The sequence below is a fragment of the Cannabis sativa genome, chromosome 4, assembly GCF_029168945.1.
Source record: "Cannabis sativa cultivar Pink pepper isolate KNU-18-1 chromosome 4, ASM2916894v1, whole genome shotgun sequence".
Taxonomy (NCBI): domain Eukaryota; kingdom Viridiplantae; phylum Streptophyta; class Magnoliopsida; order Rosales; family Cannabaceae; genus Cannabis; species Cannabis sativa.
In genome coordinates, this window is record NC_083604.1 from 55,075,657 (window position 1) to 55,101,805 (window position 26,149).

Consider the following 26,149-nt stretch of genomic DNA (forward strand, 5'->3'; position numbering starts at 1 on the left):
AGGCCTTCCAATCACGATATATGGCCTGCCTGCAATTGGCGTAGGCTGGAGAGGTGCATTGCCCCAGCTGGAGCTTCAGGTCGTACATACCGCTAAAGAGTAGCACGTTTTTGTTTTGATGAGAAATTCTATTTCATCCCGTAATTGATTGCATTCTTTAGTGTCATGACCGCAATTATCGCGGTAATGGCAGAATTTTTTCATGCCCTTCTTCCTTGACTCTTTGAAGGGAAAAGGTTTCTAATATGACATTGTTCACTGTGTTTCCGTATAGATCTCTTCTCTTGGGGCCAAGAGGACGGAGTAAGTGGTGAAGCAAGGCTCGTACTCTTGTAAGGGCCTAGCCCCGGTCTTAGGCTTCTCTTTATAGGGGGAGTTACCTGGCTTACCACCATTATTGGGTTTCTTCCCTCTGTTTGATCCTCCTTTTTCCCATTGCCTTATGCCTCAGTAGCAGAGGCTTCAGAGTTTGGTGACTTCTTCTTTCCACCATTCGAGCCCTTACCTCGGGTGATCCCTTTTTCTAGTTTGATAAAACCATTCACTCTATCTAAGAAGTAATTCATGGTGTATACCACCTTAAGACAAAGGTCAGACCATAGAGGACTCATCTCCTTGAGTCTAGCTACAATTGCCATTACCCTTGCATCCTCGCTAAGACTTTTGGTCTTAGTGGCTGCCTAGTCCTTGAGGGGCTCGTCTTCCTATTACTTGACATCCACCAAATTATTGGGTTTGATCTGGCATTGTTGAGAAGGAGCGAATTTGCTGCCAATCATTCACTAGATCTTTCCATGAGTCAATTAATCAAGGGGAGAGCTTAAGGTACCACTGCTAACCCAAGCTTGCAGTGTGGTAGGGAAGATTCTGCACCGAACTTCATCACTCACACCTTGCAAATTAGTCTACACTTAAAAGTAGTGAATTTGAGATGGATCTTCCTTGAAAGTGTATTGATGCCAAGAAGGTTTCTTGAACTTTAGAGGGATTTGAAGAGCTTTAATTCGTTCAGAGAGCAATGCGCGCTGCTCTATGTCAACTTTGAATTCAAATAGCTTAGGAGTCATGATCCCTTTCGATAAAGCTGCCAAGATGTCAAATTCTGCTCGGTTGATCCCATGGGTGGTGGTCTGCGTCCAAGTCAGAGCTTCTACTACCCAAGTAGGGTTTTCTCTAGAATTTTCCATTTCCATTGTCCTTTTCTTGGTTAAGAGATCATGCAGGTCTCCTTGTCTTCCAAGTTGATCTTGTACTCTGGTCAACTTGGGTCTTGTTGTTTTCTTCTGACCATGGGGTCATGAAGGCAACACAACACTGGTGAAGTCTCGAAAATGAACTCTGGATGGTCTCGTGATAACCCGCTATGGGAGTGTTTGTTCAGAGCATTGTAGTGGCAACTTCATTCAAAGTAGACTTCAGTTAGATCATAATTCTGAAGAGAATTGAATTGGTTGCTCAAGTTCAACTCCTCTCCATGTACTCAGGGAAAGTACTCATATTTTTGGCCATCAATGTCAAGGGCAAAGTAATGGCACAATTAACCCCTTTTGTCTCAAAAGTATTTTCAAGTATGAAGTGATTCATTGGTCCATACCCGTTGGATCTCATAGTCTCTGATTTTTAAGTAGTATCTCCTACTACCTCCTTTAGTTTGAGTGGCAGGTCCCTTTCCCCTTACAGGGTCTCAGGGCCTAGTGTCATGAGATTGTCGAGAAGCACTTGGTGGAGGAGTCTGTTGGTTCTCTTAGTGTCGCAAGGTCGTTCAACATCAGGTGGAAGACCCATTGGTTGGTGCCCACAAGCTTTAGTCCTTTCGGGCTCTTGCTCGAAGGTACTCTCCTTCTGGGAGTTCTCCACGCCTAGTGTTTTCTTAGTGCATGCTCGGTTACGAGGTGTGGTAGTGGCATTCTGAGCATTAAGGGTTTCAACTTGAGCACTAGTTTCCACGTGACCAGTTGATCGATGAGGAGTCTCTCTCACCAACTCAAAAAGACCCCTACAGGGAGTAGTTCCATGATTTGAGTGATAAGGTTCTCTAATCCATTGAGACATGTTAGCTCTATGATGTTCTTTCTCAACGCGTTGGCTTTCAATGTTCCTCCAGTTTTCCACGAACCAATATTGAAATTGTTCATCTTGATTATCAATAGAGTCTTGTAGGTGTTGTTGCAAGTTAGCCACAGTCTGGCTGAGCTGGGTGACCTGAGGATTGGCCTCGTCAAGGTCATCAATTCCACTGAGGCTCCTCAGGTGAGACCTGGACATTGGTGCCAATCTCAGGAGCATTTGGTGGCCTTGGAACAAGAGCTGAGGAGCCGGTTTCGAGGCCTGCTCCTGGCACCTGTAGTGCAAGAGTAGTCTCAGTGCCAACTCCATCAACTAGCATGCACCCAATTGATTGGCCAGTTGTTGGGATTCCTCTATCAACACTTGTAGAATGTGTTACAACCATCTGGGCAGTACGTTTCTTGAGTTGTAGCTCTCGATTAAAGCACCAAAATATTGATTCACAAATCTAGTCTAGACTTCTAAGCCACATTTGCTCGCTAGATTGCCAAGAATAAAAAAGTACTTAAGTAATTATAAGTGTTATCCAATTTTTTGCACTATGACGTGGCAGCACATGCTAGTGACACGTGGACCTGATTCCCCATATCTGCCCGAGAGAGATGCTCCGAGCAGGGCACAACATACACATGCACGAATGATGTCTTTCCAGCTGAGCAGTGGATAATTCGAGCAGCGCATCAACACTTAGCAATTCAAAAATTTGCATTGTGAAGCACAAGAGTAATCTCTATCGATCTGGGATCGTGTCACAAAGATATAGCAAGCTGTCCAAATCCCACAATCTGTGTATTCTAAATAGTAATATATGTTCTTACCAATTATAGACATTGTAAGCAAAAGGGAAACCTTCCCTCAAGCATGTAGCCCTATAAATAGTGATCCATTCTCACTAGTAAAAGGGTGGAGAAAATTACACTAGAGAAATCTAAGAGAGCATACTCGGAGATTTCATTGTGAGAGCTTCAAGAGAGGAAACATTGTGTTCTTTGCTCTTAAGTTAATACAAATCAAGGGGAGTAGGCTATTACCGAACTGAATGGGGCTAAACCTCTTTAAAAACCTTGTGTTCTTTATTTATTTTTTTATATTATACATAAAATCATATTTCTTATCGCTTATTACTAGTCTCATTGTCGTTTGCTAAAAGCGAGGTCAACATTTTGGTGCTTTCATTGAGAGCAATAATATTTACTTGCTCTTTACTTCAAGTTTGATCATAAACACGATGGTGGTACAAACTCATAGAGGCATGGTCGATCACGTGGATCTATTAGCAGTAGATCTCGAACTACAGACTCCAGGGAATGCAAGGGTCCCACAAGCCACTAATCTTGTACACCCAATCACGCAACCACCCACCACGGGTCAAGGTGTGACGTCTCCTTTGGCTGGAATCACACCCGATGTGCAAGAGACTAGAAACACCAATTTAGCAGCCGATCTGAGTACTCCCAGCACTAGGATCCCTTCAGCAACAAATGTCCAGACAGCCATTGGAGATGATACCGAGATCCAGAACTTCCGCAGTGGTCTTGGGCTCATGCAAGGTCATAATAATACTTTGCATCATGATCAGGAAGAGCTCCTTGCTGCAATGAACCATGTGTTCGAAGAGAAAAGGTGCAAGTTCGCCGAATGGGGAGATAAAGAAATGGAAACGTTGAAGGCTCATCAAGCAGCCATCGACGACCGAACAAGACAGGCTACCGTACTGATACGAAGAGCCTACCAAGTTGCTAATTAGCAACCTCCATCCAACATCCTGCTGGGTAGCTCAGACAAAAATCTAGATGGGCATACTGCCCAAACTCTGAACGGTCAGCCGTCCAATCCTTAATCATAGACTCCACCTGTGGGCCAAGTGGTAGGCGGCCATACCTTATCTGGTAATTCGTCAGGTGGGGTTATACCTAATAACTCTGCCTAGACCAGCGGTTCTGGCCAAGTGCTCAGCCAAACCAACCAGACACTGAGGCAACCTGGTGCTTTAGTATTCAATAGACTGGGAATAACTCATGATCTTAGAGATGATCTAAATAGAAGGAGAGGGTTAGACAAACAATATGTTCAACTAGCCACTCAACCCAGGGGCTGCATTCAAGATCCAGCTCTCCTGACGTGACACTGATCTGTCAAGAGGCCGAACAAGTTCATCCATCTATGCAAACACAGTTGAATGAACTGAAAAATATGTTCCAAGGCCTGGCGGGTCAAAAGCTCAATGATCTCAAGTTATACCGAGCACGTGGATCCCCATTTACTCCAGAGATCAATGTTCTAGAGCTACTCCACAAGTTCAAGTTGCCGACCTAGAAGATGTATACTGGGAAAGAAGATCCCTTATCACATCTCAAGTATTTTGAAATGAAAATGGACTTGCAAGGGGTACGAGGAGATGTGCGTTGTAGAGTTTTTCCTGCCACACTCTCAGAAGCTACTCAACAATTGTACTTCAAGTTGGCACTAGGAAGGTTCAACTCTTGGAAGGCCTTCTCCTCAGAATTTCATGCACAATTCTCTTCTTCACGCCAACTCTCGTTACATTTAGAAGACCTGGTTAAAGTGAAGCAAAGGCCAAGAGAGCCTCGCCGAGCTTATATAAGTAAATTCATGACGGAAGCAACAAAAGTGGTGTGATTAATTGAAGAGGGGAAATTAGCCGCCATAGTGGGAGGCATAGAGATTCTCGGAGAGCTACGGAAAGACATCAAGAAAAGTGGTCTGGTGGATTCTATGAGTGATTTCCTCGACCGTGCAAATGGTTTCATCAAGCTTGAAGAAGCCATTCAACGAGCAGACATCCATTCAAAACCCCCAGTACACTAGTAGTTAAAGCTCGAGCGGTAAAAGATCTAACAATAACAACAGAAAAGGCAATGGGAAAAAGGGAAAGTTTACAGGGAAAGCCGAACAGACCACTAGAGAGAATTCGTCCAAATTCACTGCTTTCTTTGTCCTGACGGACGATTTGGAGACCATCTATATGGCTATTTAGTCAGTAGTTTCGTACAAGAAACCTGCTCCCATGAAAAAGGACATAACTAAGCAGGACATGTCCAAGTTTTACCGTTTTCATGGGGATTATGGCCATGACACCAACGAATGTAACAATTTGAAGCGGGAAATTGAATTCACGATAAGAAAAAATAATCCGCATGTACAAAAATATGTTAAGACTGACTAGAGTCAAAGGGTTGCCCAGACAGAAAATATAACCAAGATGTATTACTGCATCCACCAGTAGACGGGCATTTGCAAGTCATCATCGAGGGCTCGCATATAGCTGGAGATTCGAGCAAAGCTCGGGAAAGGTATGCCCGAACCTAACAAAATGAGCAAAAAGAAGTGATCCTGGCCGTAGAAGAAAGGGAACCAAAAATACCACGGGTAGGGGAACCCACTATAACGTTCAATGAAGACGATGCTGTCAAGGTTCGCTTCTCGCACAATGATCCATTAGTTATGGAAGTACAGTTAGCTAACAAAATAGTGGCCCGAACTATGATAGGCAATGGTGCCTCAGCCAATATCTTGTTCAAAACATCATATGAAAAAATGGGGCTCCAACTCAAAGATTTGATCCCTTGCCTCCAGCCCGTTTACGGTCTCCGGCCAGAGTGTTGCACCTTTAGGGTGAATTCCTACCCCTCACTATTGGGCAAGCTTCGAAGAGCATAACTGTGATGGTACAATTGTTGGTATTGGATGTTCTATCAGCGTTTAACGTCATGTTGGGCCAACCAGCCTTATATGACTTAAAAACTGTTACATCAATATTTCATTCGTGCGTCAAGTTCCCAACAAAGAACGGGGTAGGGTGCCTAAGAGGGAATCAACCAGTTGCATGAGAATGTTGCAACCTTGCCCTAACAGAGGCTAAAAAGGAAGAATCCTCTTGTCAGAATTCAGACAAGGGGAAGAGCATTGCCAAATAGGGAACCGCCAAAGGCAGGGATGAAGATGTGGATCCCTGACTTGGGGAACCAAATACAAATGTTGGGTCGGTGGAAGGATTAGAAGAAATTGAAATTGACCCAAATGTTCCGACCAGGAAACCCAAAATTGGAAAAGGTTTGTTGCTTGAAGTAAAGTCAGCTCTGATAAAATTTCTAAGAGCAAACCTAGAAATTTTTGCCTGGTCGCATGAGGACATGGTCGGAATTGATCCTTCTATAATTTCACATGCCCTGAACATCGATCCAAACTTCTGGCCCGTTCAAGAAAAAAGAAGACTTTTGGATAAAGAACGAGCCTTAACCCTAAAAGAAGAAGTAGAAAAGCTACGCAACAATAATTTCATAATTCAGGCTTTCTACCCGGCTTGGGTAGCTAACCCCGTACTAGTGCCCAAGCTGAACAAAAAAAGGTGAGTATGTATTGACTTCACTGACCTCAATAAGGCATGCCCCAAAGACTGTTTTCTACTTCCAAGAATAGATCAACTTGTTGACGCAAGAGCAGGACACGAGATATTGAGCTTCGTGGACCCCTATTCAGGGTACAATCAAATCAAAATGCTTCCACCGGACCATGAACATACAAGTTTATGAACAGATATGGGTCTATACTATTATAAGGTCATGCCATTTGGTCTCAAGAACGCCGGAGCTACATACCAAAGATTGGAAAATAAAATGTTCAAAGACTAGATCGAACGAAATATGAAAGTATATGTGGATGACATGCTCGTCAAATCCAGGAAGGCTGGGGGCATATAGATGACCTGGATGAGTGCTTCAAAGTCCTCAAGAAATACACATGAAACTCAATACCTTAAAGTTCTCCTTTAGAATTAGCTCAGGTAAGTTTCTTGGCTTTATCATTAATGCCCGACGTATTGAAGAAAATCTAGAGAAAATTCAAGCCCTCCTGGATATGAAATCGCCTACAAATACCAAGGAAGTTCAAATTTTAATTCGTCAAATTGCCGCACTCAGTAGATTTGTCTCAAAGTTAACGAACATGTGTGTTCCATTCTTCAACATCCTCTGAGGAAACAAACAATTTGAATGGACGGAGGAATGGGAGAATTCCTTTCAAGAGCTTAAAATGCAACTCGTAAAACCCCCTGTACTCTCAAAACCTCTGGACAGAGAAGAATTAGGAATATTCCTGGCTGTCATAGAACATGCCGTAAGTACCGTACTGATCATAGAAGAGAACAATATCAAACATTCGGTTTACTACAACAGCAAAAGACTCATTATAGCTGAGGGGCGATACCCGTTGATAGAAAAGCTCACTTATTGGCTAATCTTGGCAACTAGAAAGCTAAGGCCTTACTTTTAGGCTCATCTTGTTTGGGTGTACACTGCCCAACCATTGCACCAAGTTTTATAAGAACTTGATGCCTCTGGATAGTTGCTCAAATGGGCAGTGGAGTTGGGCCAGTATGAAATCATGTTTCAGCCCCAAAAATCGATTAAGGGGCAGGCCTTAGCAAATTTTGTAGTTGAGTGTACGGGTAAAGAAGAAAACACTTCAAAAATAACTCGGAGCCAGTACAAGAACCTCAGCCGAGCAATAGTAAAGATGAACCAACATGGAAATTAAATGTAGATGGGTCAGCCACGGATCAAGTGTCCAGTGCAGGGATTGCCCTTGTCATTCCTGGGGGGCAACATCTACACGGGGAAGTGAAGTTCGGGTTTAAGGCATCAAACAATGAAGCTGAATAAGAAGCCCTTATTGCCGGCCTAAAACTTGCTCGGGAATTGCATGTCGATCACATTGCAATCTGTAGTGACTCGCAGTTAGTAGTAAATCATGTATTTGGGGATTACAAAGCTTGAGGAGAAAAGATGATAGCCTACCTAAGCAAAATACATGATTTACTCACACAATTCAAAAGCTATGCCCTCAAGCAAATCCCAGGAGAAGAAAACACAACTACTGTTGCATTAGCCCGACTCGCGAGCAGCAACATAAATGATAAGGCTAATCTAATCCCCATCCAATTCCTTGAAAAACCTAGTATCACTGGCACAGAGGAGATTGAAATGATTGACACATCTCCAAACTGGATGACGCCAATAGCAGCCTACCTCAACACTGGGGAACTCCCAGATAACAGGAACGAAGCTCAGAAAATCAGAAGAAAGGTTGTACGGTACATCATCGTAGATGGAATCATGTATAGAAGGGGATTCTATATGCCACTACTTAGGTGTGTTACACAAGAAGAAGCCTCACGACTGTTGTCCGAAGTACATGATTGATTTTGCGGCAACCACCCAGCTGGGCAGAGTTTATCCAAGAAAATTCTAAGGCAAGGTTATTTTTGGTCGATCATGATTGAAGATTCCAAGGCCTATGTTAAGAAATGTGATAAATGCCAGAGATATTCAAAGATACCTCGTGCACCGCCCAACGAACTGACTTAGATGCAAAGTCCTTGGCCTTTCGCCGTTTGGGGAATCGACCTGATCGGACAATTGCCCAAGGGCAAAGGTGGAGTACAACAAGTAGTGGTTGTAGTTCATTACTTCACTAAATGGACAGAAGCCGAGCCATTGGCAACCATCACATCCAAGAAAGGGCAAGACTTCATTATAAAAAATATAATTTGTCGGTTCGGACTACCGTACAAGATAGTCTCAGACAATGGAAAACAATTTCACAGTCAATCCTTCATTGATTTCTGTGCAAACCATAAGATCATTAAAAGTTTCTCTGCAGTGGCACATCCCCAAGCAAATGGTCAAGTCGAAGCAGTCAATAAGACACTCAAAGATACTCTAAAGAAACGACTTGAAGATGCTATAGGAAATTGACTAGAGGAACTCCCTGAAGTATTATGGTCGTACCACACAACTGAGAAAACAGCAACTGGACAGACTCCATTTTCCATGGCATATGGTTATGAAGCTACGCTGGCTCTAGAACTTGAGCCTCCATCCCAAAGAAGATTGACATATGACCAAGAAGTTAATCACATGCTCCTCGTAGAATCACTCGATGAAATCGAAGAAAAGCGAACCGCAGCAAGCCTGAAATTGGTAGCCCATCAATAGAAGGTAGCTCGGTACTTTAACAAGAAAGTGAAAGCACAGAAATGCTTTGAATTGTGGGAGATATGGTCCTCATAAGGGTATTCTTGAACACCAAAGATAGCACGGTAGGTGTGCTCAGACCGAACTAGGAAGGACCATATCAGGGGATCGAAGTTCTGGAATCAGGAGCATAAAAACTAGGTAAGTATTACGAAAAAAATGCAACTCGTTGCAGTACCAAGGTATTGGAACGGGGAACACTTAAGAAAATACTACCAGTGAAAGTACCATGTCAGATGACCATGTTAAGTACGAAACAAAAGAACATTTACTCTTAAGTGAATGGCCTTCTGGGCGGACCACGCCCAAAGGTTCGGATGAAATGACAAAGTACTTAGGTCAGGTGACCACTTATGAAAGTAAAATTTTTATTTTCTGCAATTTTTTTTTGTTTATGCTAAGCTAAAGATCATACTAAGATCAACATAATAACTCCAATATAAGTTACTATGGTAACAAACATATTCCCGACCAATAAATGAATAAAGATGTTTATTTCAATTCAAATTGAGTCAACATTATTAGCAAGTTATACATTTACCATTAAATGCGTACAAAAGGTCTGCTCGTACCCAAAGACCCGAACAGACAAAAAGCATACTTGTGAAAAACAAGTGACAAAGAGTCAAAAGTATGCTCGGTCACTTGGGGGGCACCTACACCTGTACAAAGCATTTGGTAAAAACAAAGTAAGAAGCAAAAAAAAAAGGAACAAAACGAACACAGTTGCACAACGATCATAAACAAGGAACGAAATTCATTAAGGATGACAAAGCATTTAAACTCGAGATTAAAGGCTGCCCGGTTAGCGAGTTGTTCAAAAAATGAAAAATATTCCAAGTTTAAAGACCGCTTGGCCGGTCACTTTGTCTTAAAAGAAGGCCTACTGGCCGAACAGACATATACAAAAAAATGATGGTAAAGAGAAGGCAATCAGATAGTAGGAGTCCCAGGCTCTTGGTAAGGATCAACTAGGTCTAAAGGGGCTGGAGGATCATCGGTCTGGGCGAAAGGAACCTCAACATTCTGGTCGGTAGGAGAAGTGGAATTGGCCGCCTCAGGGTTCTCATTGGCCGCTTGAGCCATGCAGTAATCAAGAAATATGTCCTTGGAAGTGCCAAGGCAGTCAAAGTTTGCTTTGGGATTGGCCTTCCAAAAGTCATAAAAAATCTCGAGACCAGCTGTCTCTAAGGTATCCACCCTCTTCCCAAGCTCCTCCACCTTGGATTTTTGGCTCTTAACCTCTGCTTCAAGTTCCTCCTCCCTGTTCTTCTTGTCCTTGACCTCATCCTCCAACCTACAAAGAAGAGTCTGAAGACCCCCTCTCACATCTTGCAGACTGGTAATTTCCTGAGAGAAGGAAACGTTGTCTTCCTCAAGCTGCGCGGTCTATGGCATGTCCTGTAGCTCCTTGGTCAGCAAAGAAACCCTGGTCCAGCAGCAAGGAGTTTCTTATCTGCCTCTCCATGTTCTATCCTCACGACCTCAAGCTAGGTCTGCGCATCTTCAACGTCTTTCTTGGCCAAGTTTGCTTCTCTTCGCATTGTGTTAGAGGTGGCAAGGTTCTTGGAAGCAGCCAACTTGGCTCGAGAGTATGCATAAGCCATCTTCATACCAGTCTTTATGGAGAATGCAATAAAATCTGAATTATCCAAAGAATAATGAAAGAAAAGTGATAGAGGGAACTTACTCGAGAAATTTCCTTCAAAACTCCTCCTAAGACCAGCTCCAAGGATAACTCAGTGTCCGCCCCGGTCAGCTGTTCGTTCACTTCTGGGAGCGACAAAGCCACGTTTTAACGTCCCCGCATCAAGCCTCCATTGGGCCCTTGCACCCACGGACTAATGGCTCTTATACACGAGTTCGTCACTCTGGCTGCTTCATGGACTGATGACTGACCCTACAGACCAACACGAGTGTTTTCAGCGTGCTTTGTCCTCACTCGCACACTTCCTAGGAAAACTTCCCAGGAGGTCACCCATCCTAAAATTGCTCCAGGTCAAGCACGCTTAACTGTGGAGTTCTTTCGTGATGGGATACCGAAAAACAAGATGCACCTTGTTGATATAGGTAGCACCAATCAATCCATTTAAGCTCTCTCTTCAACTGTGTAGTCCCATACCTACACAGTCTCAGAATCATCCCACTTGACCTTCCCCAGGCGGTGTGGGATTGCACAACTTACCCGGTATTTCCCCTTACGGATCACGGGACTACTGACTGTCACACACGTAGTGGTTAAGCATGACTTTTCCTTTCCAGGTCTTCGTGCACAACGCTAGAGTTGGGGCAGGGCCCCTAACTTGTTCATAGCTCGGATCCAATCTTAGCCTGCTAAGTTCCGTCCGAACTCCCCCTGGGAACTTTTGGGCTTAGCGACCTTCAAGGTAGAAGGGTCCACAGCAAGTTGCTTCTCAGAGAGATCAATGACTTCTTCAACCGGTACCTTTACCTTGGACGGAGTCTTACCACCCTTAGACTTCTTCGCCAGAGGAGACAAGTCCGAGCTCACCCCTACTCTCTTCTTCAGAGCTTCAATAATTTTCTAAGACATTTCTGCACAGGAAAAATGATGTAGTCAGAAGAGGACATAAAATATATGAGGGCATAAAAAACAAGGAAAATAAATGCAAGTTGAAGTACTCTGCACGCTAGCGGGACCATTCTCCCAAACAAGTACAGATGGAGCGTCATCATATGTAGAGTCTTCTTGCTCCTCCAGGACAGCCTTTCCTTTTCCCTCCATAGGGATAGATGGCTGAGCAGGCATGCCAGGTTCCCTAATCCGAATAGCATGCTCTATGGGCACTTGCTCGGTCGGGAAAGTCTTCTTCTTTTTGCATGGGCTCTCCTTCTCTGAATAATCTTTAGCATCCTTCTCCTGCTCAAAATATTCTTGAGCATACTTCTTGGCTCCAGTACCACCCTTCAACTATTGGGTTTTATGCCCTAAATAAAACTCTTTACAATCTGATTAGTTATCAATATAAGAAATTTGAAGTGATTTATGTTTGCATAAATTTTACATGCTAATGGTTTAATATGTTTATTACATTTATACACAAAATCAGTTAAATCCAGATCATATGTTTATTCACAATTACAGTATCGTCAACACAGTGGAATGTGATTGTGATCATATGAATCAAAAGACTAAGTCCCTGTTTCATTAGTGTTATTGGATTTACACTAATGTGATAATCAGAGATGATGTGTACTTACACTTGGAGTAAGTGTTATGTTCTTTCCAGGACATTAGTAAAGTATACTAGTTTCGAATGTATGGAGTATACATTGGACTGGACCAATATTGCAACTAAGTTAAGATATTACAAACTTACCGTTATATATCTTTCCAAGTCAATATCAGTAGTTGATCTTAAGATTAAAAGAATCTGAATCCTGATATTCTTAGGCTCAACTCAGGAGTACTATTCATGTTCTTTGATTTATTAATGAAGCCTACTTTTGGGTCAGGGTGATACGTATATTTTGGGAACGTGATAGTATGATTGAGTGGGAGTGCTAAACATAAATATGGAATCTATAGCTTCTACTGGTGTATAGAAGTCAAGTGATGATTCCCTTCGAGCTTAGCAAATAGAAGTAAATGGATGAGCTCTTGTTTAACTGACTAATAATTAGATCACTAAACACCATTTACAGGTAGCTAATTATTTTAAGGGGCAAAATACATTGAGGGGTGAGAACGGTTGAATTATCCCATCTCGATGTAGATCATCTATATAGACGATCTTTGATCACAATAATATTATAACAATGGTTAAATGAGATAGCATATCTATATCGTGGAACATATAATATGCTCTATATAAGTCTGAGAGTGCAATTCTAAGTTCTAAGAGTGGATTCAATGAAGAATTAATAAGTAGGAATTTACTTGGTAAATTCGGTTCACTTATTGGAAGCTCAGCATAAAGATCCATGGTCCCCATTCTAGTTGAGAACATTATGCTTGTAAGACTCAATAATTGATTCGTGATTGGTCAATTATAATTCTAAAGTGAGATTATGTCTAATTTGTGAATTTTCACTAAGCATGGGCGAAATTGTAAAGAAAAGAGATTCTAGGTTTATTTATTTATTAATGGACTTTATATTTCTAGTTAATAATTAAATTAAATGACAATATTATTTAATAATCTATTTTAGTTATTAAATAATTAGTTTTGGCATTTAAATGGTTAGAATTGAAAAAATTGGCGTTTTTGAGAAAATAGAAATAAAATTTTTTAAAACTGCAAAATTAAGTGGGGCCCATTATCACACCATGGCCGGCCACTAATTGTGGAAATTCAAATTGATATTTTCATTATTTTAATGCCAAATAATTCCTAACCTAAACCAAGTAGTTGCCTATAAATAGAAAGTGATGGCTCAGTCAAAACACAAGTTTTCATAAAATCTTCAGACAGAAATTTCCCTCTTCAGAAAAACGGAGCCTTCCCTATTTTCTTCTATTGGCCGAAACCCTTCTTTCTCTTTTCTTCTTTTATATTTCGACCCTAGGGAAAGAGTTAACGCCCACACACAACAAGTAGTAACTTAATCATAGATTGGAAGACTGTGAAGGATCAAACTCAAAGAGAAGGACATTCGGGCTCAGATCTTGATTATACTCTGCAACAGAAAGGATAAAAGGGTTAGAGATCTGAGTGGAAGGAGACATTAATTCTGCCGCATCAATGTAAGGTTTTCTCAACTTTATATGTGTTTATTGTATCGTTTTAGAAAGTTCATATTTAGGGTGTTAAACAACATACTTGTGAGTAGATCTAAGAAACTGGTAAAATAATATCTAACAACTGGTATCAGAGCCATGGTAATTGATTTTCTTGCAAGAAATTTGGACTTTAAAACGATTGTTTGTTATTTGGATGGTTTCATGTTGTATTGAGTGTTATATGATGATTGATTGATGTTTGTGATTTTTCGTGAAAAATAATTGAAATTTTGTTTCTAGAATTATTTTTATTGGATAGTATGGAAAAAATTAAGCAAGTTACTTTTTTACAGAACTCAATTTCGATTTAATTTGAATTAGTTATGATTTTTTAAAGATTCAAAAAAAAGATAGGGATGATGCACATCACCCACCCGCGCGGACAGCACGAATTCAGACACAGGGTTTTACTGATATGATCTACAACAGAGTTTACTTGCATTTGGAGAAATGCTATGTTCTTTCCAGAGCATTGGTTAAAGTAAAGCTCAGGTTGGATGCATGGAGTATGCATCGGAAGGGACCGATATTGAACTTTGACTTAGATTTATTAAACTTCCCGTAATATCTATTCAAGTCAATATCGCCTAGTTGATCCTAGATCAAATGATCTTAATCCTGTTATGATTAGGCTCGATCTCGAGAGGCTATTCGTGTTCTTTGGTTTGTTAGTTAAGCCTACTTTTGGGTCAGGGTGATACGTACATTTTGGGAACACAGTAGTGCAATTGAGTGGGAGCGCTAACATAAACATGGAATCTATAGCTTCTATCTGGCGAATAGTAAGTAAAGGATGATCTCCTTTGAGCTTGACCAAACGAAAATAAATGGTGGAGATCTCATTTCACATAAGCTGAAATATCATTTATACGGGGTTTAGTGTTTTAAGGATTAAATACATTGTAGGGTGTAACGGTAATCTAATCCCTTTACAGTATAGATCATTCATATAGAGGATCATTGATCAAATTAGGATTATAACAATGGATAACTAATGATGTTTCTATATGGTGGAACATATAGAGCATTCTATATACTGAGAGTGCAATTCTAAGTTCTATGCGTGGATTCAACGAAGAATTAATAAGTTAGTGAATTTTAGTAATAAATTCTTGATCTACTTATTGGAAGCTCGGTTATATAGACCCATGGTCCCCGCACTAGTTGAGATAATATTGCTTGTAAGACTCATATAATTGGTTTTGATTAATCAATTATAATTCTCAAACTAGACTATGTCTATTTGTGAATATTTCACTAATTAAGGGCAAAATTCTAAAGAAAGAGTTTTAGGGCCATATTTGTTAATTATGATACTTTGTATGGTTCAATTAATAAATATGATAAATGACAACATTATTTAATAATTATTTATAGTTATTAAATAGTTAGAATTGGCATTTAAATGGTTGAATTTGAAAATTGGCGGTTTTGAGAAAATCAGATGCAGAAAAGATAAAACTGCAAAATTGCAAAAAGTGAGGCCCAAATCCACTTATATAGGGCCGGCCACTTTTGTAGGGAATTTAAACTGATATTTTCATTATTTTAATGCCAAATAATTCAAAACTAACCCTAGTCTAATGCTATAAATAGATAGTGAAGACTTCAGGAAATTGACACTTAAATTTTCTATTTTTCTTTCAGAGAAAAACCTGAGCCTTTCTCTCTCCCTATCTTTAGCCGCCACTTCTTCTTTCTCTTCCCTCTTGAATTTCGAAATTCTTAGTGTGAGAATAGTGCCCACACACAGCAAGTGATACCTCAACCATAGTGAGGAAGATCGTGAAGAAAGACTTTCAGCAAGAAGGAGTTTCAGCACTAAAGAATAAGAGAAAGAGATCCAGGTTCAGATATTGATAATGCTCTGCTACAGAAAGGAATCAAGGGCTAGATATCTGAACGGAAGGAGTCATTATATTCCGCTGCACCCAATGTAAGGTTTCCTAAACTTTATATGTGTTTATTTCATCGTTTTAGAAAGTTCATATTTAGGGTGTTAATCAACATACTTGTGAGTAGATCTAAGATCCTGGTAAAATAATTTCCAACAACTAGTATCAGAGCCATGGTAATTGATTTGCTTGCAAGAAATTTTGACTTTAATACGATTTGTTTGATGTTTTGGGTGGTATCATGTTGTATTGAGTGTTATTTGATGATTGATTGATGATTTTGAATTTTCGTGAAAAATAATTGAATATCTGTTTCTGGAATTATTTTTATTGGATAGTATGGAAAAAATTAAGCAAGTTACTTTTTTACAGAACTCAATTTCGATTTAATTTGAATTAGTTATGATTTTTTAAAGATTCGAAAAAAAGATAGGGATGATGCACATCACCCACGCGCGCGGACAGCACGAATTCAGACAAGCAACGACCGAGCTTGCTATCTGAATCACGCCCTGCGCGCGCGGAAACCCTGTCTGAAGCCCCTTACACGCGCGGAAATCATGCTGATTTCCTCCTGCGCCGTGATTTCTCGGCTAGCACCCCTATGAGCGCGCACGGACGAGTATGTACTGCATACCGTCCGTACAACTCACAATTTTTTCGTTTTTCTTCGATTTTTTCATGCTTTTTCATGGATTTAACTTTCGATTTTTTGTGTAGTTGTTGTGATAAATCCAACACGCAAGTATACGTATCGTTTTAACAAGTAATACTCAGGTAAGTGTGATCGTTCCCACGAGGACTGTAGCTAAGTACCAATCAATTGAACTCTTATTTCTATTTGGCAGAATCAATAATAAGGTTGAATAATTAAATAACTAAAAATTAAAAAGCAGGATAATAATAATAATAAAAAAATGTAATTAATTATGGATGAATATTTAGGGAAAAGAATCCTGTTGATTTAATTACCCAATTGTTAATGCTAATTACTATTCTCTTTCTCAATGTGAATGACAGATTATAAAAATTAACCTAACTCTTTTCAGATCTTTTAGGTCCTAAATCACATGTTATCTAATCATCTCTGGGATAGATTAACATATAATCAGCATTAAGCAATAATCTAAATGTCACAAAGGCTATGCAAATACTTTCGTTTCACATCAAAACCTAGTTTATCCAATTTTAGCATTCCTAATTCTCACTTTTCAGATTTTGAATTGGGATCATAAAGCATGTACAAGGTGATCAATCTTAAACATGTAATTAAACACAAATTTGGATAAATTCACAATCAAGAAAGGAGAAATAGCAATTATCATTAACTAAAGATAATTTCAATCAACATTCATCATCTCCCCAAATAGGAGTTTAGTTCATAAAATCCATAATAACATCCATAATCAAAACTAAAACAGAAATTAACATAGAAACTAAGAGTTTAAGAAAGAACTAGTTGGTGATTGCATTCCGGATCGCCACAATTGCTTCCTTTGCCTCCTTCTTCATCTCTAGGGTTTTTATTTCTGCCTCCCTTCCTTCTAAAACACGAGCCCCTTAAATAGAAATTAGGGTTGCTACCTTTGAAAAAGTCAAAAACTGCCCAAAAATCTCGTTTTTCGCCCCTAGTCGCGACTACATAAAGTCTAGTCGCGACCATAGGCAAAATACGAAAAAAAAACTCGCTGTTTGGCTCCTAGTCGCGACCATGGTCGCGACCATGAAAAAGGGTCGCGACCATGGAAATGGTGGTCGCGACTACTGGAGCAAAAATTTGACAGCTTCAGCATCTTTCAGTAAACTATGCATAACTTTCACATACAAACTCCAAATGAGTTGATTCAAGATGCGTTGGAAAGAAGAAAAAGAAATCTAAAACTTTTATGTTTTGACTTTTTCCAAAATCTTATTGGAACATAGTCAAATTTAAGCTTGAAGTTTCAGCTTTATTTTCTTGCAGAATTTTCTCTATTCTATAGCTTGTTATTTTCCGAAATTTGATCAATTGATATATTCCAAGTGTGAAACCTGAAATCAAAGAAAACAAGCGTAATTCTATTCCAAAAAGAATAACAAAGAAGGAAAACAACTATAAAAAGTGACCCAAAATGTAGGCTAAAAATAGCCTAACAAATTCCCCCAAACTAGATTCTTACTCGACCTCGAGTAAGATAAAAAAAAAACTAACTACGCTATCAGATAATCACTACACTGCTGACTCATGCTCTGCTTTCTTCCTTGCATAAACTAGAATTTCGATCCTACTAACTCTAACAATTAACTCAGATGCTCAATTCATAACACTATGTATAACCACAAAATTTATTCATATGTGAAACATTGTTATAAAAGTTTTACTCTTTCCAACAGTTCCACAACTCGATAACTCATAAGCTTGCATGCTTACCTTTCTCCACTAATGTTGACAATATCTTTGGAATCATTAGGTCTTTTCAAGGTCTAGGTAGTATGGCTTAGATATTCAGGGATCGGCAAAAGATAATTTTGGCTCAAGATATCATAAGCACACAAACAGAACCCACAAGCTTCTTACTTTTTTTTTTTCAATCCCCCATAGCGTTCCCACATCTACCAAGATTGAGAGAAGATATCTCTATTATTTTTCCCAACATCACTGAATTTTTTTTCAAACACATTCTTACTTTTTACTGTGTTTTTTTTTTTTCATCATTCATATTTCATCATCATCTCAATTTTTTTCAGTGACATTGAATTACACATTTTTTCTTTTCTCAATCTTACAAGTTCTTCTCCCTCTAACTATTTTCTCACACTAAATATTTCTCTCCCCCAAACTAATTATTTAGCTTATGATATCATGCATATAATGGTGAAGAAAAATCAATAGTATGATTAAAATTTTTCGGATCAATGGGTGAAAAACATAACAGGTTTAGGCTCAATAGGGTTAACTAGGGATAAACATTATTATGGTAGGCTTGAAAGGCTCAAACTATCCAACAAATGCCTAAATCATATTCCAATTGAACACTACCAAGGATTTCGCCTCAAAAGAATAAACATGCAAGTTCTAAGCTATCCTGTCAATCTTACCACAAACCATAGTAAAACAGTTATAACAGTTTTCACAACTTGAGTATTTGCAGTTGTACACAGGTTTCTAAGCATCCAAACTAATCCAAAGAGTTAACAGAATCAAGCACACAGTTATTTTACAATTTCAGATCACATTACACTAATCAGCAGTATACAACTATCCTCTAGCTTATTGCCATTCCTTAACTAAAACAAAAAAACTAAAACAGAAAATTAAAATGCAGAAAATTTTAAAAAAATTTAAATCTCTCTCCCCAAACTAAATATGACATTGTCCCCAATGTGACATTAAAGAAAAAGGAAAGGAAACTTACCTGAGCGCCACATCAACAAGCGGTTGACGCCCGTAATAAGCATCATGCTGGACAACTTGAAAGTTGTTTTTAAAAATGCCCTCAAGCTTGGCATGTAATTAGTTTGAACCAAAAGCCGCACCAACAACACAAGACTTTCGATGATGAGCTTGGGGAGAAGCCTTTCGTAGCTCGTAGAGGATAAAATATGGTGTTGATGAAATATATGGATCCATTGGTATTTTGTTTGTCAATATCATTGATCCAGTTGAATCAATGATGTCATGTTCTTCCTCATCCTCCAATGTCACAGTTTCAACACTTTCATCTAACAACCCTTCTTCTTGTTGCTCACTCTTCACTTGGCTATCCATACCCTCACTTATGATTTCATATTCAATGATTTCTTTTTCACAAGGATCTTGATCTTCAACTGTAGGCTCATTATCTTCCTTGTATTAAAATAATGACCCTTCTTCATTGTACCAACAACTCTCATAACTTTCATCATTGGAGTTATTACATTCTGAATCATGAGTCATTGAATTATCACATAAAGATCTCACCATGTCAGTTAAGCGATTAATCTCTCCTGAAAGTGATTGTAGAAGTGATAGTAGTTGCTCCTCTTTTTCAGTTTGTTGGGATAAATTTGGGCAATAAGGTGGGTATTGGTGACTCCAACCCTGAAGTGATGGATTCCAATGCCAATCGTAATCAAAATCTGCCATATCATTCAACAGATTTATTACATCATAGCCTCTCATTAATAAAGGCGCTCCAGTTGCCTCTGCTCCATAATCAACCCAGCTTCTTGTTTCATCGTTAAGTCCATCATACAAGAGCCATGTAAAAGATCCACTTGAGAAAGTGGGATAACACCTCTCTCCAAGCTCTTTAAATCTCCTCCAAGCAGAATAGAATGGTTCATTGTGTTGTTGGGCAAAATCCTCAAGATATAGCATCTGGATTTACCTTGCAGGTCAAACTCATCAATAAAACATTTATAAACTTAAATAAAAAGAAACCAAATTAGAATAGAATTCAACTATATTGATATTAACTAAAACAGTCCCCGGCAACGGCGCCAAAAACTTGTTGTGATAAATCCAACACGCAAGTATACGTATCGTTTTAACAAGTAATACTCAGGTAAGTGAGATCGTTCCCACGAGGACTGTAGCTAAGTACCAATCAATTGAACTCTTATTTCTATTTGGCAGAATCAATAATAAGGTTGAATAATTAAATAACTAAAAATTAAAAAGCAGGATAATAATAATAATAAAAAAATGTAATTAATTATGGATGAATATTTAGGGAAAAGAATCCTGTTGATTTAATTACCCAATTGTTAATGCTAATTACTATTCTCTTTCTCAATGTGAATGACAGATTATAAAAATTAACCTAACTCTTTTCAGATCTTTTAGGTCCTAAATCACATGTTATCTAATCATCTATGGGATAGATTAACATATAATCAGCATTAAGCAATAATCTAAATGTCACAAAGGCTATGCAAATACTTTCGTTTCACATCAAAACCTAGTTTATCCAATTTTAGCATTCCTAATTCTCACTTTTCAGATTTTGAATTGGGATCATAAAGCATGTACAAGGTGATCAATCTTAAACATGTAATTAAACACAAATTTGGATAAATTCACAATCAAGAAAGGAGAAATAGAAATTATCATTAACTAAAGATAATTTCAATCAACATTCATCATCTCCCCAAATAGGAGTTTAGTTCATAAAATCCATAATAACATCCATAATCAAAACTAAAACAGAAATTAACATAGAAACTAAGAGTTTAAGAAAGAACTAGTTGGTGATTGCATTCCGGATCGCCACAATTGCTTCCTTTGCCTCCTTCTTCATCTCTAGGGTTTTTATTTCTGCCTCCCTTCCTTCTAAAACACGAGCCCCTTAAATAGAAATTAGGGTTGCTACCTTTGAAAAAGTCAAAAACTGCCCAAAAATCTCGTTTTTCGCCCCTAGTCGCGACTACATAAAGTCTAGTCGCGACCATCGGCAAAATACGAAAAAAAAACTCGCTGTTTGGCTCCTAGTCGCGACCATGGTCGCGACCATGAAAAAGGGTCGCGACCATGGAAATGGTGGTCGCGACTACTGGAGCAAAAATTTGACAGCTTCAGCATCTTTCAGTAAACTATGCATAACTTTCACATACAAACTCCAAATGAGTTGATTCAAGATGCGTTGGAAAGAAGAAAAAGAAATCTAAAACTTTTATGTTTTAACTTTTTCCAAAATCTGATTGGAACATAGTCAAATTTAAGCTTGAAGTTTCAGCTTTATTTTCTTGCAGAATTTTCTCTATTCTATAGCTTGTTATTTTCCGAAATTTGATCAATTGATATATTCCAAGTGTGAAACCTGAAATCAAAGAAAACAAGCGTAATTCTATTCCAAAAAGAATAACAAAGAAGGAAAACAACTATAAAAAGTGACCCAAAATGTAGGCTAAAAATAGCCTAACAGTAGTTCTATATTTATACATTTACTACTGCTAATTCAATTCTAATTATCATAATTAATTTATTTATTTTTTTAAAAATTTAATCAATGATCTTAGTGTAATTTGAATTTAAAAATAATAAATATCTATTTTTTTTTGCTTAATTGTCTATCTTATTTTTAAATTTGATTATATCTTATCTTTTTTTTTTAAAAAAAAATTTAAGGTCAGATTTTAAAATTTTTTAAATTAATTTTTTTTTTAAAATTATTTGACCTTATTTAAATTTAAAATAAGATAACTATAATCATGAAATTTTAAATAGATGTAAGATATTTTGCTAACTTTTAAATTTTGTTATTTTATTTATTTAAATTAAATTTAAAATTTGAAAAAAAGATATTTAATTTATCTTTTTTAATTTTTATTTAATTTTTATTTAATAAAATAACATTTAATTTTTAAAAGTACTTAGCAAATTTTGAAATGATATTTAGGTTAGTTGAAACCTAATTTTTTAAAATTGTAGGTTTAATTTTAAATAATTTCGAAATTAAATTTATATTATTTTATTTTTTATTTTCGAAAAATAAATAATTTTTTTTTTCGAAAAACTAAATATTAATTTTATTTATTTATTTAATTATTTTATTTTCGAAATTTATTTATTTAAAATTAAATAAATCCTACATCCAACTATCTAGCTAACCTTGTGGGAGGAGTCTGTGGTTTTAGCTTGTTTGTAAGTTTTCAAAACCTATTATTGCTTGATTGCAAATAGCCATGGTTAACATGTTGACAGATCCAATGATCTGATTTTCACTTATGGCTCCCTTGGTCAAGTTAATAATTTGTAACAGGTAAATTTTACAATCTTCTTTCATCTGTGTATGACCTAGCTGTTGGGAATTATTTTACCAGGATCTTAGATCTACTCACAAGTATGTTGTATAAACATCCTAAATAAGAACTTTCTAAAACGATAAATTAAACACATATACAGTTAAGAAAACCTTACATTGATGCAGCGGAATTAATGTCTCCTTCCACTCAGATCTCTAACCCTTGATTCCTTTCTGTAGCAGAGTATAATCAAGATCTGAGCCCGAATGTCCTTCTTCTTCAAGTTTTGATCCTTCACAGTCTTCCAATCTATGATTGAGTAACTGCTTGCTGTGTGTGGGCACTTACTCTTTCACTAGGGTCGAAAAAGATGAAGGAGAAAAGAGGAGAGAGGGTTTCGGCCAAGGAATAGAAAGTGGGGAAGGCTCAGTTTTCTGAAGAGAGAAATTTCTGTCAGAAAGATGATCTGAAAACTTGTGTAATTTGACTGAGCCATCACTTTCTATTTATAGGCAACTACTAGGTTTAGGTTAGGAATTATTTGGCATTAAAATAATAAAAATATTAATTTGAAAAACTCCTTCTAGTGGCCGGCCATGGTGTTGTATTGGGCCTCACTTGATTTTGCAGTTTTATCAAATTTTATCTCTATTTTCTCAAAAACGCCAATTTTTCAATTCTAACCTTTTAAATGCCAAAACTAATTATTTAATAACTAAAATAGATTATTAAATAATATTGTCATTTAATTTAATTATTAATTAGACATAAAAAGTCCATTAATAAATAAATAAACCTAGAATCTCTTTTCTTTACAATTTCACCCCTGCTTAGTGAAAATTCATAAAATTAGACATAGTCTAACTTTAGAATTATAATTGATCAATCACGAATCAATTAATGAGTCTTACAAGCAGAATGTTCTCAACTAGAATGGGGACCATGGATCTATATGCTGAGCTTCAAATAAGTGAACCAAATTTACAAAGTAAATTTCTACTTATTAATTCTTCGTTGAATCCACTCTTAGAACTTAGAATTGCACTCTCAGACTTATATAGAGCATATTGTATGTTCCACGATATCAATATACTATCTCATTTAACCATTGTTATAATCTTATTGTGATTTAAAGATCCTCTATATAGATGATCTTCATCGAGATGGGATTTCTTTACCGTTCTCACCCCTCAATGTATTTTGCCCCTTAAAACACTTAGCTACCTGTAAATGGTGTTTAGTGATCTAATAATTAGTCAGTTAAACAAGAGCTCATACATTTACTTCTATTTGCTAAGCTCGAAGGGAATCATCACTTGACTTCTATACACCAGTAGAAGCTATAGATTCCATATTTATGTTCAGCACTCCCACTCAATCATACTATCATGTTCCCAAAATATACGTATCACCCTGACCCAAAAGTAGGCTTAACTAATAAATCAAAGAACATGAATAGCACTCCTGAGTTGAGCCCAAGCATATCAGGATTTAGATTCTTTTAATCTTAAGATCAACTACTGATATTGACTTGGAAAGATATGTATAACGGTAAGTTTGTAATATCTTAACTTAGTTGCAACATCGGTCCAGTCCAATGTATACTCCATACATTCGAAACTAGTATACTTTACTAATGTCCTGGAAAGAACATAACACTTACTCCAAGTGTAAGTACACATCATCGCTGATTATCACATTAGTGTAAATCCAATAACACTGATGAAACAGGGACCAAAACTTTTGATTCATATGATCACAATCACATTCCACTGTGTTGACGATACTGTAATTGTGAATAAACATATGATCTGGATTTAACTGATTTTGTGTGTATGAATGTAATAAACATATTAAACCATTAGCATGTAAAATTCATGCAAATATCAATCACTTCAAATTTCTTATATTGATAACTAATCAGATTGTAAAGAGTTTTATTTAGGGCATAAAACCCAACAAACTCCCACTTGCACTAATATAAAACAAACTGTGCAAATAGGTCAATCTGATGTCTTGATCTTCAGATCAAGTGTAGTATATTTGAATCCACCCAAACTTCTGGAAACTAGTTCATAAATACACTTATGAAACATCCTTTACTATATGCTTTACTCATCAAGGGATACTGAAATCTTTACTGTTTTAAAAGTACATCTGAATTAACAGAGGACATATCTCTCATATTTTAAAATATGTAATTGAGATAATACAGTGTAGACTTTTCTTCAGTGATATAACTTTCTGGTATTTTCGAATAGACCAAGTTATAGTTCTTCTCTGGTAGAGCTTGAATTATTATACAATAATTCCTCCACCCCCAAAGTAAGCACCATCTCATAGAAATCGAAATTAGATGGTGAGATACAAGGAAAACTGATACACAGTTCCTTAATATCTAACATATAGATCACTTTTATAAATCCTTCTTGAATATCTTCTAATGTTCCCTATTTGATTACATCTCAGATGGCTCCCACTCAATAGCAGATGTCTGGTTAAATAATACTTTTAACCTCTGATTGTTTGGAGAGTTACTTAGTTGTGACTTTTGTATTAGTCTGAAACTTTAAGTCAAGACTAATTCATCAACATAGCAAACTAGTATTTGAAGTGAAAAATACATGCCAGAGATAAAGTAATCAAAATTAAGATACCATAAAATTTTATGAGGATTTAGAATTCTAGGTTCAAGTCATTCGAATGGACTGAACTAGAGTTCTTTATCTTATTCTCATAATTCTGATAAGCTATTCCTATCCATGTGAATGGTTAGATTTGCTTTTCAGTAGTGTTCTTAAGTATCCAATCACAAGTATCAACCTAATGAAGATGGGTATAGAATTTTAAAATTCTCCCACTCAATTAAGGTAGTGTGAAACTTTAGCAAAGAACTTTCAAAGGTATCAAACTTTTACTTACAACAGTAAAAACGAAATGGAACATACAATCAAGATCAAGAATTTATATTGACAATAGCTAACTCATTATATTACTTTCATGTTTAAACAAGATATGTGTTTCATAGGGAATTGTGGAATGGACTCCACCCCTAAGAATATACATATAGGGTACTATGGATAACCTCCACCCCTAAGTATATAGAGATTATGATCCACCCCTAAAGGTTGTGAAGATCATGATTCTCTAAGTGTGATAGAGTTTATGTGGAGTTGAATACTATCCAGAGTTCATTAGATATAAAAGATCGTTGAACTGCATAGTTTTCTTAACTTTTCTCCACCCCTATCAGATCATAAGATCCTTTTATTAAACAAATTCTTAATAATTGTATGAGAATTAACAATTATTGATAAACATAGAAATAATTTCTAGTGTTTATATAATATAACTCTATGAAGAGTTGTAAATATTATAGAATTTGCATCAATAATAAAAACACTTACACATACAAACATACAAATATAATGTGGTAATAATTGATGAAGATAAAATAAATGAAGCTCAATCTCATAATTTGCAATAGTGAATTTCGAAAATAAAACTTTATTAATAATAAAAAATGTATTGCAACAATATGAGAGAAACAGGGATAAATATCCCTAACTAAAATTTGAAATCCAAATTGTCTTTAAACTAAAACAATTAATTCAAAAATTGAAGAGCTTCATCTTCATCTGGACGATTTCACCCTTGGCCCAGCTTTCTGATCCAACTCAATT